At 42.9% G+C, this 14,177-nt stretch overlaps 1 protein-coding gene across 2 annotated transcripts in view; it reads left to right on the top strand.

The window, feature by feature from the left end:
* Positions 1-14,177, top strand: part of LOC141140128 (uncharacterized) — a 618,302-nt gene that overhangs the window by 161,708 nt on the left and 442,417 nt on the right. The gene's annotated exons all lie outside the window — the stretch shown is intronic.

Genomic DNA, 14,177 nt, shown 5'->3' on the forward strand with positions numbered 1-14,177 from the left:
ATACAACACTGTGGATAATTTACCTGGTTAAAAGTGGTGGATCGATTTGCAAGAACATTTTTGTATGGTGAATAAAACACAGTTATACAGAAATGTTATGGACTTTGCAACAGTGTATATTATTTGTAGCGTATATTAGTGTTTTAGTGCTAGTTGTCTATGTTGAAATATTATTATCCTTTTTTTTTAATCTCAGCTGCCTTCAACATTATAAGGGTTTATAACGTGCAGTTGTAAGAGATTATTTGCTGACTTGGTTCTGTTTAGCAGAAAATAGTTAATCGAAGTTTAATAAACATTCATTCACTGCAATTTAAATATTTTTTGTTTACAAAAATAACCAAATTACTTCACCTGCAAATGTATTAAACAAAAATTACAGTTTTGCTGAAAAAAATAATAATTTCACATTCTCCAGAAAAAAAACAGCAGGTACAGGTAGATACTAAAACATTTCTTGCCTTGTAATAAAAATAAAAGTGTCAGGAAAGGATGCCATTAGGTTCTTCTTCTAGAGTTCTACTGGTTTCTTAAAAAACAAAACAAGATGCATCTACAGACTGATAAGCTCATCCTTAGATGGCAGTGGCTACTGTTATTAAAGTTAATCTATGCTTAGATATTTCATAAAAAAAGCTCAATTTTCTTAGCAAAGACAGAAAGACCTTCTCATTCACAAATTACTCTGTTTGCATGAAATTGAATTTCACCCTTTATACTTGACCTCCTGTAACAGCAAAGTATGGCAGTGAATGTAGACCACCAAGGCAAATAAGGAAGCCTATTCACCCCGATAAATGAAACAGAAGAGGTTTTCTGCCTGATGAAGGGTAACAAACTGCAAATACTCCTAAATTTAGTCTGTATGCACAACTAGGGAAAACTGCTGCAGCTTTTTTTAATATGGAATATTTAGGATAAGAATGCATTTGCTGAATACAACCTAGTAACAAGCTGAAAAATCTCTCAACTGCAGGCCGCATTTGTCATTGGGGAAAACTACGACAGGCATTGCACTGTATTCTTTAACTTGCATAGGATAAGCTGGTTTGTGTTACCAGTGCCACATTCAGTAGAGTACAAAGATGCAAAGACTCTAAGCCCGGGTTCACACCTATGCGAATTAGAGGTGCGTTTCCGCACCTCTAATTCGCATAGCAGGAGAATGTGACTGGCTCCCTATGGAGCCAGTTCACATATCTCCGGGGCGGCTGCGGTGCGCACTGCACAAAAACGCTGTGCGTCTTTGGCTGCGTTTCAGGGCCGAATTCAGGCATTGAATCGGCCCTGATTCATCCCTGAAACGGTGAACAGGGACGCACAGCGCTCCTGTGCGATCCGCAGCCCGTTGTGGTGTGAACCCGGGCTAAAGCTCAAACTATATTTCATTGGTGATGAGAAATGAAGTTTTCAAAATTAAGGCAAAAGAAATATTTTTTTGACCTGATGAAAGATAGTAACAACTTGTACACGATTTGGAATTTAAAGGCTAAATTCACCTTTTCAGTCAGAATTTCACGTTTCATAATAAATAGAAGCATTTTCTAATGTCCATTCTGCCCAAGCCACTCCACTGTGCTCATCTCACATTTACCAAGTTCATCGCAGCCTTTAATCTGCACCTCTCAAAATTTCAAAAGATGCTTCTTGGTCCATAATTTTCTGTACCATCATGTGACCATCCAGGAAACTTCACATCCTTTCATGCACTGCCCTACTGCATCATAGAATAGGATGTGTTTTACCTCTCTGGACCACACCCCCTCATTTCTGTACTGCCTTTTTTATGTTGACCCACTGTTCTACTTCCTAATGTATGTATACATTTTAGAAAAGAACATGTGTAGTTGCCCCTCGTCTAGGTCAACTCCCCTATTTTATTGGATGGCCTTAGGCTTACTTACTATACATGTTATAGTCTCTGTATAATCAAGTTTCAATTTACTAAAACTATGTAATATGAAGACCCACTTAATCTAACCAATCAATTTGTATCTAACAAGGCAGGACATTGCATTACATAGTTGTTGATAGATGTAATGATTGTACAATCAGAATATAACACGTGGGGAGCTTTTAGAGTCATCATGAGATTCAAACTCTTGTCAGTATCACTAAGAAGTAAATTTTCATTGCTGACAATTGAATTCTACTTAAGCCAAAGCCATGAGTTCCACTGTGCACCCAGAGGGAGAGAGGGCTGTACACTAAGGAGAACAGGACTGCAAGGCAATAAAAATGTAACAAATGGCATACAGCAGAGATCGGGGTTAGAGTAACTCGACAGCTCTGTCAGAATTTCCTCCACTCCTCGCAGGATTGGTGGAGGGGAACAGACACTGCCTGAAAGGCATCAGCATAGAGCCATGCTATGGAGCAGTGGGAGGGACAAATATCCTTCGGCATTACTGGGATTCTATACACACTGTCAGTGGTAGGCTTGTTTTCATGCAGTCGGGAGCATAAAGTAAAATTCATCACCAATGAAGCACTGGGTGGATACTGTAGAGGTGGGAAGGAGCTATCATCTGGAGATGTGGTTGGGTTTTCTGGAGCAGGAGAGCAGTCAGCGGGAGGGGATGTGTGTTTGAATACAGGTACTGAGGACGCAGAGAACTTCCTCACTCTACCAGCGGTTTTGAAGTCCTGCAGGATGGATACCAGAAAGTCATGAAGTCTGAGCTGATGCCTGCCCTAGAACATAGGGAACGATTTTTTATTTCTGCAAGGTAGGTAGGTACTTTATTAATATATTGGAACAATAGGCAAGTTGTACTCTAAAAAAATATATATATTAAAAAAGTGAACTTGGCTTTTATTATAAAAGAGAAAAGGTAAAGTAAGGGATTAGCATAAACAAACCACAGTCTGCAGAAATGTTACCTACAACTTTTCATGCTTGTTTGACAATGTTAGAACTTGTAAGACCTACAGTCAGGTCCATAAATATTGGGGCATCAAAACAATTCTAATCTTTTTGGCTTTATACACCACCACAATGGATTTGAAATGAAACAAACAAGATGTGCTTTAACTGCGGACTTTCAGCTTTAATTTGAGGGTATTTACATCCAAATCAGGTGAACGGTGTAGGAATTACAACAGTTTGTATATGTGCCTCCCACTTTTTAAGGGACTAAAAGTAATGGGACAGATTAGCAATCATCCATCAAACTTTCAATTTTTAATACTTGGTTGCAAATCCTTTGCAGTCAATTACAACCTGAAGTCTGGAACTCATAGACATCACCAGATGCTGGGTTTCATCCCTGGTGATGCTCTGCCAGGCATCTACTGCAATTGTCCTTAGTTCCTGCTTGTTCTTGGGGCATTTTCCCTTCAGTTTTGTCTTCAGCAAGTGAAATGCATGCTCAATCGGATTCAGGTCAGGTGATTGACTTGGCCATTGCATAAAATTCCACTTCTTTCCCTTAAAAAACTCTTTGGTTGCTTTCGCAGTATGCTTCGTGTCATTGTCCATCTGCACTGTGAAGCGCCGTCCAATGAGTTCTGAAGCATTTTGCTGAATATGAGCAGATAATATTGCCCGAAACACTTCAGAATTCATCCTGCTGCTTTTGTCAGCAGTCACATCATCAATAAATACAAGAGAACCAGTTCCATTGGCAGCCATACATGCCCTCGCCATGATACTACCGCCACCATGCTTCACTGATGAGGTGGTATGCTTTGGATCATGAGCAGTTCCTTTCCTTTTCCATACTCTTCTCTTCCCATCACTCTCGTACAAGTTGATCTTGGTCTCATCTGTCCATAGGATGTTGTTCCAGAACTGTGAAGGCTTTTTTAGATGTTGTTTGGCAAACTCTAATCTGGCCTTCCTGTTTTTGAGGTTCCCCAATGGTTTACATCTTGTGGTGAACCCTCTTTATTCACTCTGGTGAAGTCTTCTCTTGATTGTTGACTTTGACACACATACACCTACCTGCTGGAGAGTGTTCTTGATCTGGCCAACTGTTGTGAAGGGTGTTTTCTTCACCGGGGAAAGAATTCTTCGGTCATCCACCACAGTTGTTTTCCCATGGTCTTCCGGGTTTTTTGGTGTTGCTGAGCTCACCGGTGCGTTCTTTCTTCTTAAGGATGTTCCAAACAGTTGATTTGGCCACACCTAATGTTTTTGCTATCTTTCTGATGGGTTTGTTTTGTTTTTTCAGTCTAATGATGGCTTGCTTCACTGATAGTGACAGCTCTTTGGATCTCATATTGAGAGTTGACAGCAACAGATTCCAAATGCAAATAGCACACTTGAAATGAACTCTGGACCTTTTATCTGATCCTTGTAAATGGGATAATGAGGGAATAACACACACCTGGCCATGGAACAGCTGAGCAGCCAATTGTCCCATTACTTTTGGTCCCTTAAAAAGTTGGAGGCATATATACAAACTGTTGTAATTCCTACACCGTTCACCTGATTTGGATGTAAATACCCTCAAATTAAAGCTGAAAGTCTGCAGTTAAAGCACATCTTGTTTGTTTAATTTCAAATCCATTGTGGTGGTGTATAGAGCCAAAAAGATTAGAATTGTGTCGATGTCCCAATATTTATGGACCTGACTGTAATATTCAGTGGAAGGACCCAAAAATGTAGCTTTTTTTTCTAGTGTTGACCCTTCCCCTGAAAAGAAAGTCTTTTCTTCCTTGCAAAGAAAACCAAAGTGTCAGTAAGCACAGTTGTCCACACCATAAAAAGGTACTTGGACACAGAAACAGGTCTGGTAGACCAAATGGGGTTGAATTACTAAAGGCAAATAGCCTGTTCAGTTTGCTAAGGAAGTTGGACTATGCAAGGGAATTTGCCCAGAGCTTAGCGAATGAAACAAAGTTCTGCTGACATCAATCATTGAATCAGGTGCAAGCAAAAATGCTGTTTTTTTTAAATTTCCTTGCATATGATTGGGTATTTGTAAAATTAAACTTCACAACATTCACTAAGCTCTGGGGCAACCTCTCCAAAATGAACATGCTATTTTCTCTTATTAAATTAACCCCAAAGCCTCAGTAAAATCAGATCACATGCTTACTTTTAACTGTGAAGAGAATACTTTTAAAGCTGCAAGAAAGCCATGGCTAAAATTGCAAACATAGGAAAAAATAGGCTTGTCTAGTCCAGATCTATCCCCAGTGGACTACTGAATACTAAAAGTAGGCTTTATGGGCCAACAAATCAAAATTAGAAGTCTTCGTTTTATCACCTATGTTTTTTTAAGAAATTGAGTAGGCGAATGGATCGGTACTTAGTGTGTGCTACCAGCTGTCAAACCTGGAGGAAGATGAGGAGTAAATGGTCTTGGGCTCTTTTGCTGGATCAAGAGTCAAGTGACTTGCACAGAGCAACTGCCACCCTGAACAAAAGGCCTAGCACAACATTTTCCAGTGTCATGCAATACCCTCTAGTCTACACCTATTTAGTCAGGGTTCATCTTAAACTGCCACCCTGAAAAAAAGGCCTAGCACAGCATTTTGCAGTGTCATGCAATACCCTCTGGTCTACACCTATTTAGTCAGTGGCCATCTTATAGCAACTTCTACTTTTGTTCATGAACAAGCAAACTGTATATTTACTATGTCATGTATATGCTTTTCACAGTGCGTGCAAATGTACGCAAAAGCTATACCTTGTATTTGTAGAAAATACTGATTAGTTTGATTTGCTATGCAATGTATGTTTCAGTGCCTGAACTGTTGCCAACTAAGCTGTGGTGTGCTTAATATAAAAAATGTTAATTTCTCTAATGCTTTTATGTCTACCTAATTGCTGTTAGAATACTATCAAGTGCACATGGTTAAACCTTTGTTTGTAAAAAAAAAAAAAAAAAAGCCTCAGTGAACCATATGCATAGGGTAATTAAACTGCACATGTGTCTACCAAGCACTAGCTGATGTACAAGATGCAAAATGCATTTTTCCAATGACAGAATAGTGTTTTTGATATGCCATCTACCTTGGAACACACGTACTTTATTGTTTAGTGAGTCAGTCACCTTTTTATTTTTTAAGTTTAGGTTAAGTTAAAAATAAGAAAGGGTTTTTTGGGACTTTCAGTGAAGGCACAAGACACTGCTCTTTATGTGATATATGATTCCCTTTACTTTGTATCTACTACGCTTTTCACTTTTTTAGGCAATAATGGGTGTTGGCAGGGGCGGACTGACCATTGCGCCACTCGGGCACTGCCCGAGGGCCCTGGGCTGCTAAGGGGCCCCATCGGGGTTGCCAGCCTCAGTAAAACCAGGGACAGTATGTATAAATCTATGTTTTTTTTACATCTGTCTGTGTATACTGTGTGTACATGTATGTGTATACTGTGTGATTGTATACTGTGTGTGTGTATACTGTGTGGCCCCATAATCTCTGATTGCCTGGGGGCCCCATGATCTCCTATTGCCTGGGGGCCCCATGAGTTATCAGTCCGCTCCTGGGTGTTGGTTTATAGTTCATGAATACTGGATGTATATACTGGTACTATTCACACATATTGGTCCAATATAATTTATTCTACAGAATTTTCTCACCCTTGGCTATTACATTTGGAGGGTGCTCCTGGGGTGTGTTGGTGCGCTCGCTTCTCCCTTGGGTTCATTCCCTCAGCTCCCGGGATAGACTTGCCTCGCAGACCCTGACTTGCAACACTGCTTATTTAGAACAATTTATATATATGCTATGCGTTTTGTCCTGATGAGTGGCAACTTGCCACGAAACACGTCAAGTCTATTAATGTCATCATGTTCCCAACACATAGCTTGATCTCAACTGTGATTCATTTGTATCCTATAACCTATTTGAATCTATTACTCAATAAGCATTTGGCTTTTTATACTAGTTACTTCCATGGGATACTATGCGATTCCAGATGTGTGCATGTTTATATATGAATTCTTCTTTTTTGTATGCCATCGCCTTGTATATAGAAAAATACTCATGTTAAACCATGTATCACATGTTTATGAGGTATGCTTTGTTTATCAGCCAATTAAACAATTTTTCAATTTCTCCTACTACGTGTCTTGTGCCTCACTCAAAGTCCCAAAAACCCCTTCTTAGTTCTGATTTAGGGATGGAGGCGTAAGTTATTATGCACCTCGTTTAACCACTTCAGCCCTGGAAAGGATTTGCCCCATTCCTGACCAGGCCACTTTTTGCGATACGGCACTGCGTCGCTTTAACTGACAATTACACGGCTGTGCGACATTGTAACCAAACAAAATTGATGTCTTTTTTTCCCCCACGAATAGAGCTTTCTTTTGGTGGTATTTGATCACCTCTGTGATTTTTATTTTTTGCGCTATAAGCAAAAAAAGAGCAACAATTTTGAAAAGAACACAGCCGATGTATAGCTATGGCGATTTGCGCAGCTGTGCCAACCTGCCGCAGTCTAACTGCGGCGGCTGGTCAGCTAGTGGTTAAAGTTCCAAAACCCCTTTGCTTTTTAGGTTAAGTTAAAGCGATGTTCCGCCCACCCCCAGCAAAAAAATAAAAGTCAGCAGCTACACATACTGCAGCTGCTGACTTTTAATATTAGGACACCTAGCTGTCCTGGAATTCAGCGATGTCAGCACCCCAGCCGATGTTTCTATTTGCTCTCGAGTGCTGCCACCGCCATTGCTTGTAAGGGAAACCGGTAGTGAAGCCTTGCGGCTTCACTGCCGGTTTCCTACTGCACATGCGCGAAGCGTGCTGCACTCTCTGAATGGCCCAGCAGCGGGGGAAGGAAGAGGGGGGCCAAACCTCTGAGGGATCTTACTGCGGTGAGATCTCTCGGAAGTGGGGACGTGTACCTTTCAAAAACAGGTAACTGCTCCCCCCCGAAAGGGACCAAACGTGGCACCGGAGGAGGGGAGAAGGCAGATAAGCGAAGCCTCCACTTTTGGGTGGAACTCCGCTTTAAGGTGGCTGTGTCGCAACAATTTCTCAATTTCCCTTTGGGATTGATAAAGTGTTCTGTATGTATGTAGTTGATGTGTGCAATTCAAAGTGGATCCTATAGTAATAGGCAAAAAGCTGGATGTACAACTCAGCATTGTAGGACTGCCCCGCATTTATTGAACATCGCTGTATGATCAACTAGGTCCAGGGAAAGTGAGTGCTACTATGTATGTAAACATCTGCAAGCACATGTGGGCCCACTATTAAAGCGTATTGTAATAATTTATCCCTGCACTATTCACTTTAGTAAATTATGCCTGTTGAAAACAATACATTCCCCATTTGATTGTCAAACAGTTGTTAAAGTGAAGCTGAACTCAGAAAGTGAAAATGTGCAATGTAGTAGGGATTAGATTGTCTTGAACTCCTCATAAAAAATAGCAGTGCTCGTCCTGGTATGTGAGGGTGCCCAAAATCCTAATAGATCCAGATTCTGATAAGCCCCCCGCTCGCAGACCCCCACAACCACCAGCCACGGTTGTGGGGACGAGGACCTTGTCCCCATCAACATGGGGACAAGGTGCTTTGGGGTGGGGGGGTAGAGCCCCCTGCCCCAAAGCACCCACCCCCCCATGTTGAGGGCATGTGACCTGGTATGGTTCGAAGAGGGGGCGCACTCTCGCCCCCCCTTTCCTGACCTGCCAGGTTGCTAAGGGTCTTGTATGGATTTTGGGAGGAACCCCACGCTGTTCTTTTAAAACATTTTGGCGTGGGGTTTCCCTCCAAATCCATACCAGACCTGAATGGCCTGGTGTAGACTGGGGGGGGGGGGGCATGGCATTTTTTCTTTATTTTTTAACAGGCACTTTGACCATTGACAACTGATGACTCATCGGTTGTTAAGGACGCCGCGGCCGGCTTCCCAGCCCCGCTCCTTAACAACTGACTTACACTGCGCCCTGATTGGGCAAAGCTTTGCCCAATCAGGGTGCAGAATGCCCTGTGCAGCGCTTGGTGCATTGCAGGGTGTTCATCGGGGTGAACACCCTGCAAAGTCGGGTGGTTGGCGAATGGCCGAACAGGCAAATGTTTGGCCCTAACTCATGCTCATGCCAAACTGTTCGTCCATCCCTACTGGTGACTAATCCTTTGCTCTCTGCCTGCCTTTTTTTGGGCACATCTTCCAGAGTTTAGTACCTTTTTAGGCAGCCAGAAAAAGTCATTAAGGTGGATTAACGAAAAGAGTTGAGCAACTTCTTAATAAATTGTGTGAATATTCACTTTAAAGGAGAAGTCCAGCCTGAGCTTGTTTGGCTGGGCTTATCCTAAGGGTTACAGGAGTGCAAAACGAATTGCACTCCTGTGACCCATTTTCAGCAGAGAGTGGTCTGAAGTCTGCTCTCTGCTGATGTCACACAGATCAGTCCAGGCACTGCGTCATCCCGACAATGGGAGTCTGGATCCACCAGATGCCTGGACTGATGGCTGTCTCAGCCTCCCCACCCCTCCACAGCTTAGTGCTCCAATGAGTTTGGAGGAGCAGAGCAGGAGAGCTGCTGACTGACAGGCAGCAGCTCTCCGCTCTGGGAGCAGAGAGAACCGAGCCATCGGCAGTGTTCGATGGCTCGTTTCTCAGTACAGAGGCGGCGGCGGACAGATGCAGCATCGCACCGATGCTGCATCCACTTAGGCAAGTACAATTATGGCAAAAATGTTTTTCCCATACTTCTCTTTTAAGTATACAATCATGTGAAAAGCAAATTCTTGTATGATTATTGTATCTGGAGAATTAAAGTAAATATTCACACAATTTATTGTGTGAAGATTCTCAACGTCTTTCATAAGTTAGCCCTAGTGTAAAAGTTAATCTACTCTGCATCTAGTGGAGAATATGCAGTTCTATACTTTTAATACCAAAACAAAAGTATGAAAAAGTGAGCATGTCAAAAATGAAATTTTACTTAAAAGAATATAAGGTAAAAACTACCATAAAAATGCTAAATTTGTGTTCTTAGAAAATAAAAGATATTGGTCCTTTAAGTGTATTTTCTAAACTGCTTTCACATTTATTATTACGTATATATGGGCATTTTTTCAAATGACTGTCTTTTTGCTGTTTAAAATAAATATGTTTATACAGTACTTGAAATTGGAACAAATATGCCAAATTAAGTATCAGCATTCTTTGAGTGACTTGGATGATTTATCCTTGCATAATGGGTATAACTAATGAGTAAGATTTATATATTTATTTCTAATAGACTTGGAAAAATGTAATGCAGTCCAAAAAAATGTAAACGGGATGGATAAGCTATAGATGTTTTTATCCCTTATTAAAAACAGGTACTACATTTATCCACTGATAAAGGGGGTAAAACAACCTCCCAATTAACCTGTTAAGAAGGTTATTTCAGTTTCCAAGAACTCGCACATGTCCTCAATTTTTGACCCAGATTATTGATATTCTTTACAAAACCACACCTTTTACAGCAAAGTACTTAACCCCAATTCCAGGTTCTCTTTTTCTACCTAGCTAATAGGGATGAGCCGAACACCCCCCTGTTTGGTTCGCACCAGAACATGCGAACAGGAAAAAAGTTTGTTCGAACATGCGAACACTGTTAAAGTCTATGGGACACGAACATGAATAATCAAAAGTGCTAATTTTAAAGGCTAATATGCAAGTTATTGTCATAAAAAGTGTTTGGGGATCCGGGTCCTGCCCCAGGGGACATGGATCAATGCAAAAAAAAGTTTTAAAAACGGCCGTTTTTTCAGGAGCAGTTATTTTAATAATGCTTAAAGTCAAACAATAAAAGTGTAATATCCCTTTAAATTTCGTACCTGGGGGGGTGTCTATAGTATGCCTGTAAAGGGGCGCATGTTTCCTGTGTTTAGAACAGTCTGACAGCAAAATGACATTTTGAAGGAAAAAACTCATTTAAAACTACCCGCGGCTATTGCATTGCCGACAATACACATAGAAGTTCATTGATAAAAACGGCATGGGAATTCCCCAAAGGGGAACCCCGAACCAAAATTTAAAAAAAAAAATGACGTGGGAGTCCCCCTAAATTCCATACCAGGCCCTTCAGGTCTGGTATGGATATTAAGGGGAACCCCGGCCAAAATTTAAAAAAAAAAATGACGTGGGGTTCCCCCTAAATTCCATATCAGACCCTTCAGGTCTGGTATGGATTTTAAGGGGAACCCCGCGCCAAAAAAAAAAAAAAAACGGCGTGGGGTCCCCCCAAAAATCCATACCAGACCCTTATCCGAGCACGCAACCTGGCAGGCCGCAGGAAAAGAGGGGGGGACGAGAGTGCGGCCCCCCCTCCCTCCTGAACCGTACCAGGCCACATGCCCTCAACATTGGGAGGGTGCTTTGGGGTAGCCCCCCAAAACACCTTGTCCCCATGTTGATGAGGACAAGGGCCTCATCCCCACAACCCTGGCCGGTGGTTGTGGGGGTCTGCGGGCGGGGGGCTTATCGGAATCTGGAAGCCCCCTTTAACAAGGTGACCCCCAGATCCCGGCCCCCCCCTGTGTGAAATGGTAAGGGGGTACATAAGTACCCCTACCATTTCACGAAAAAAGTGTCAAAAATGTTAAAAATGACAAGAGACAGTTTTTGACAATTCCTTTATTTAAATGCTTCTTCTTTCTTCTATCTTCCTTCATCTTCTGGTTCTTCTGGCTCTTCTGGTTCTTCCTCCGGCGTTCTCGTCCAGCATCTCCTCCGCGGCGTCTTCTATCTTCTTCAACTCGGGCCGCTCCGCACCCATGGCATGGGGGGAGGCTCCCGCTCTTCTCTTCTTCTTTTCTTCTCTTCTTCATTTTCTTCTCCGGGCCGCTCCGCAATCCATGCTGGCATGGAGGGAGGCTCCCGCTGTGTGACGGCGCTCCTCGTCTGACAGTTCTTAAATAACGGGGGGGTGGGGCCACCCGGTGACCCCTCCCCCCTCTGACGCACGGGACATGACGGGACTTCCCTGTGGCATTCCCCGTGACGTCACAGGGAAGTCCCGTCGAGTCACCGTGCGTCAGAGGGGGGCGGGGTCACCGGGTGGCCCCGCCCCCCCGTTATTTAAGAACTGTCAGACGAGGAGCGCCGTCACACAGCGGGAGCCTCCCTCCATGCCAGCATGGATTGCGGAGCGGCCCGGAGAAGAAAATGAAGAAGAGAAGAAGAGAAGAAGAGAAGAAGAGAAGAAAAGAAGAAAAGAAGAAGAGAAGAGCGGGAGCCTCCCCCCCATGCCATGGGTGCGGAGCGGCCCGAGGAGAAGAAGATAGAAGACGCCGCGGAGGAGATGCTGGACGAGAACGCCGGAGGAAGAACCAGAAGAGCCAGAAGAACCAGAAGAACCAGAAGATGAAGGAAGATAGAAGAAAGAAGAAGCATTTAAATGAAGGAATTGTCAAAAACTGTCTCTTGTCATTTTTAACATTTTTGACAGTTTTTTAGTGAAATGGTAGGGGTAAGAACCCCCTTACCATTTCACACAGGGGGGGGGCCGGGATCTGGGGGTCCCCTTGTTAAAGGGGGCTTCCAGATTCCGATAAGCCCCCCGCCCGCAGACCCCCACAACCACCGGCCAGGGTTGTGGGGATGAGGCCCTTGTCCTCATCAACATGGGGACAAGGTGTTTTGGGGGGCTACCCCAAAGCACCCTCCCAATGTTGAGGGCATGTGGCCTGGTACGGTTCAGGAGGGGGGGGCCGCACTCTCGTCCCCCCCTCTTTTCCTGCGGCCTGCCAGGTTGCGTGCTCGGATAAGGGTCTGGTATGGATTTTTGGGGGGACCCCACGCCGTTTTTTTTTTTTTTTTGGCGCGGGGTTCCCCTTAAAATCCATACCAGACCTGAAGGGTCTGATATGGAATTTAGGGGGAACCCCACGTCATTTTTTTTTTTTAAATTTTGGCCGGGGTTCCCCTTAATATCCATACCAGACCTGAAGAGCCTGGTATGGAATTTAGGGGGACTCCCACGTCATTTTTTTTTTTAAATTTTGGTTCGGGGTTCCCCTTTGGGGAATTCCCATGCCGTTTTTATCAATGAACTTCTATGTGTATTGTCGGCAATGCAATAGCCGCGGGTAGTTTTAAATGAGTTTTTTCCTTCAAAATGTCATTTTGCTGTCAGACTATTCTAAACACAGGAAACATGCGCCCCTTTACAGGCATACTATAGACACCCCCCAGGTACGAAATTTAAAGGGATATTACACTTTTATTGATTGACTTTAAGCATTATTAAAATCACTGCTCCTGAAAAAACGGCCGTTTTTAAAACTTTTTTTTGCATTGATCCATGTCCCCTGGGGCAGGACCTGGGTCCCCAAACACTTTTTTATGACAATAACTTGCATATTAGCCTTTAAAATTAGCACTTTTGATTTCTCCCATAGACTTTTAAAGGGTGTTCCGCGGCATTCGAATTTGCCGCGAACACCCCAAATTGTTCGCTGTTCGGCGAACTTGCGAACAGCCAATGTTCGAGTCGAACATGAGTTCGACTCGAACTCGAAGCTCATCCCTACTAGCTAAGTCACTTGTCCTCTTAGGAGTAAAAAACTTGCAGGCGACTCATGCTTGTGAGTGCCATGATACATTGAAGCATAAGTGAAGTTTCAAAATAAAAATGAAAAACTCAGGAAATGTATGAATAAAAAATGCCTTTCTTCAATACAACAAATGTGAACATGCAATACTAGGTGACAAATGAACCTGTGGTAAACAGTTGTTGTAAGGCTTATGCCGCGTACAGACAATCGGACATTCCAACAACAAAATCCTGGATTTATTTCCGACGGATGTTGGCATAAACTTGTCCTGCATACACATGGTCGCAGAAATGTTGTGGGAAATTCCAAACGTCAAGAATGCGGTGACGAACAACGCCTATGACAAGCTGAGAAAAATGAAGTTCAATAGCCAGTGTGGCTCTTCTGCTTGATTCTGAGCATGCGTGGAATTTTGTGCGTCAGAATTGTGTACACACGATCAGAATTTCTGACAACGGATTTTGTTGTCGGAAAATTTGAGAACCAGCTCTCAAAGTTTTGTCATCGGAAATTTCGACAACAAATGTCCAATGGAGCCTACACACGGTCGAAATTTCAGACAACAAGCTTACATTGAACATTTGTTGTTGGAAAATCCTATTACATAGCATAAGAGCTTTACAAAAGCAGTGGAACCTGCCTTGTGTCAGGATGCTCAAAATCTGCAAAGTTTTAACAAAAAATATAGCATACAGCTATGTACGGGCACCGTGCGTTTCAGGATG

The sequence above is a fragment of the Aquarana catesbeiana genome, linkage group LG04 (assembly GCF_042186555.1).
Source record: "Aquarana catesbeiana isolate 2022-GZ linkage group LG04, ASM4218655v1, whole genome shotgun sequence".
In the NCBI taxonomy this organism is placed as follows: domain Eukaryota; kingdom Metazoa; phylum Chordata; class Amphibia; order Anura; family Ranidae; genus Aquarana; species Aquarana catesbeiana.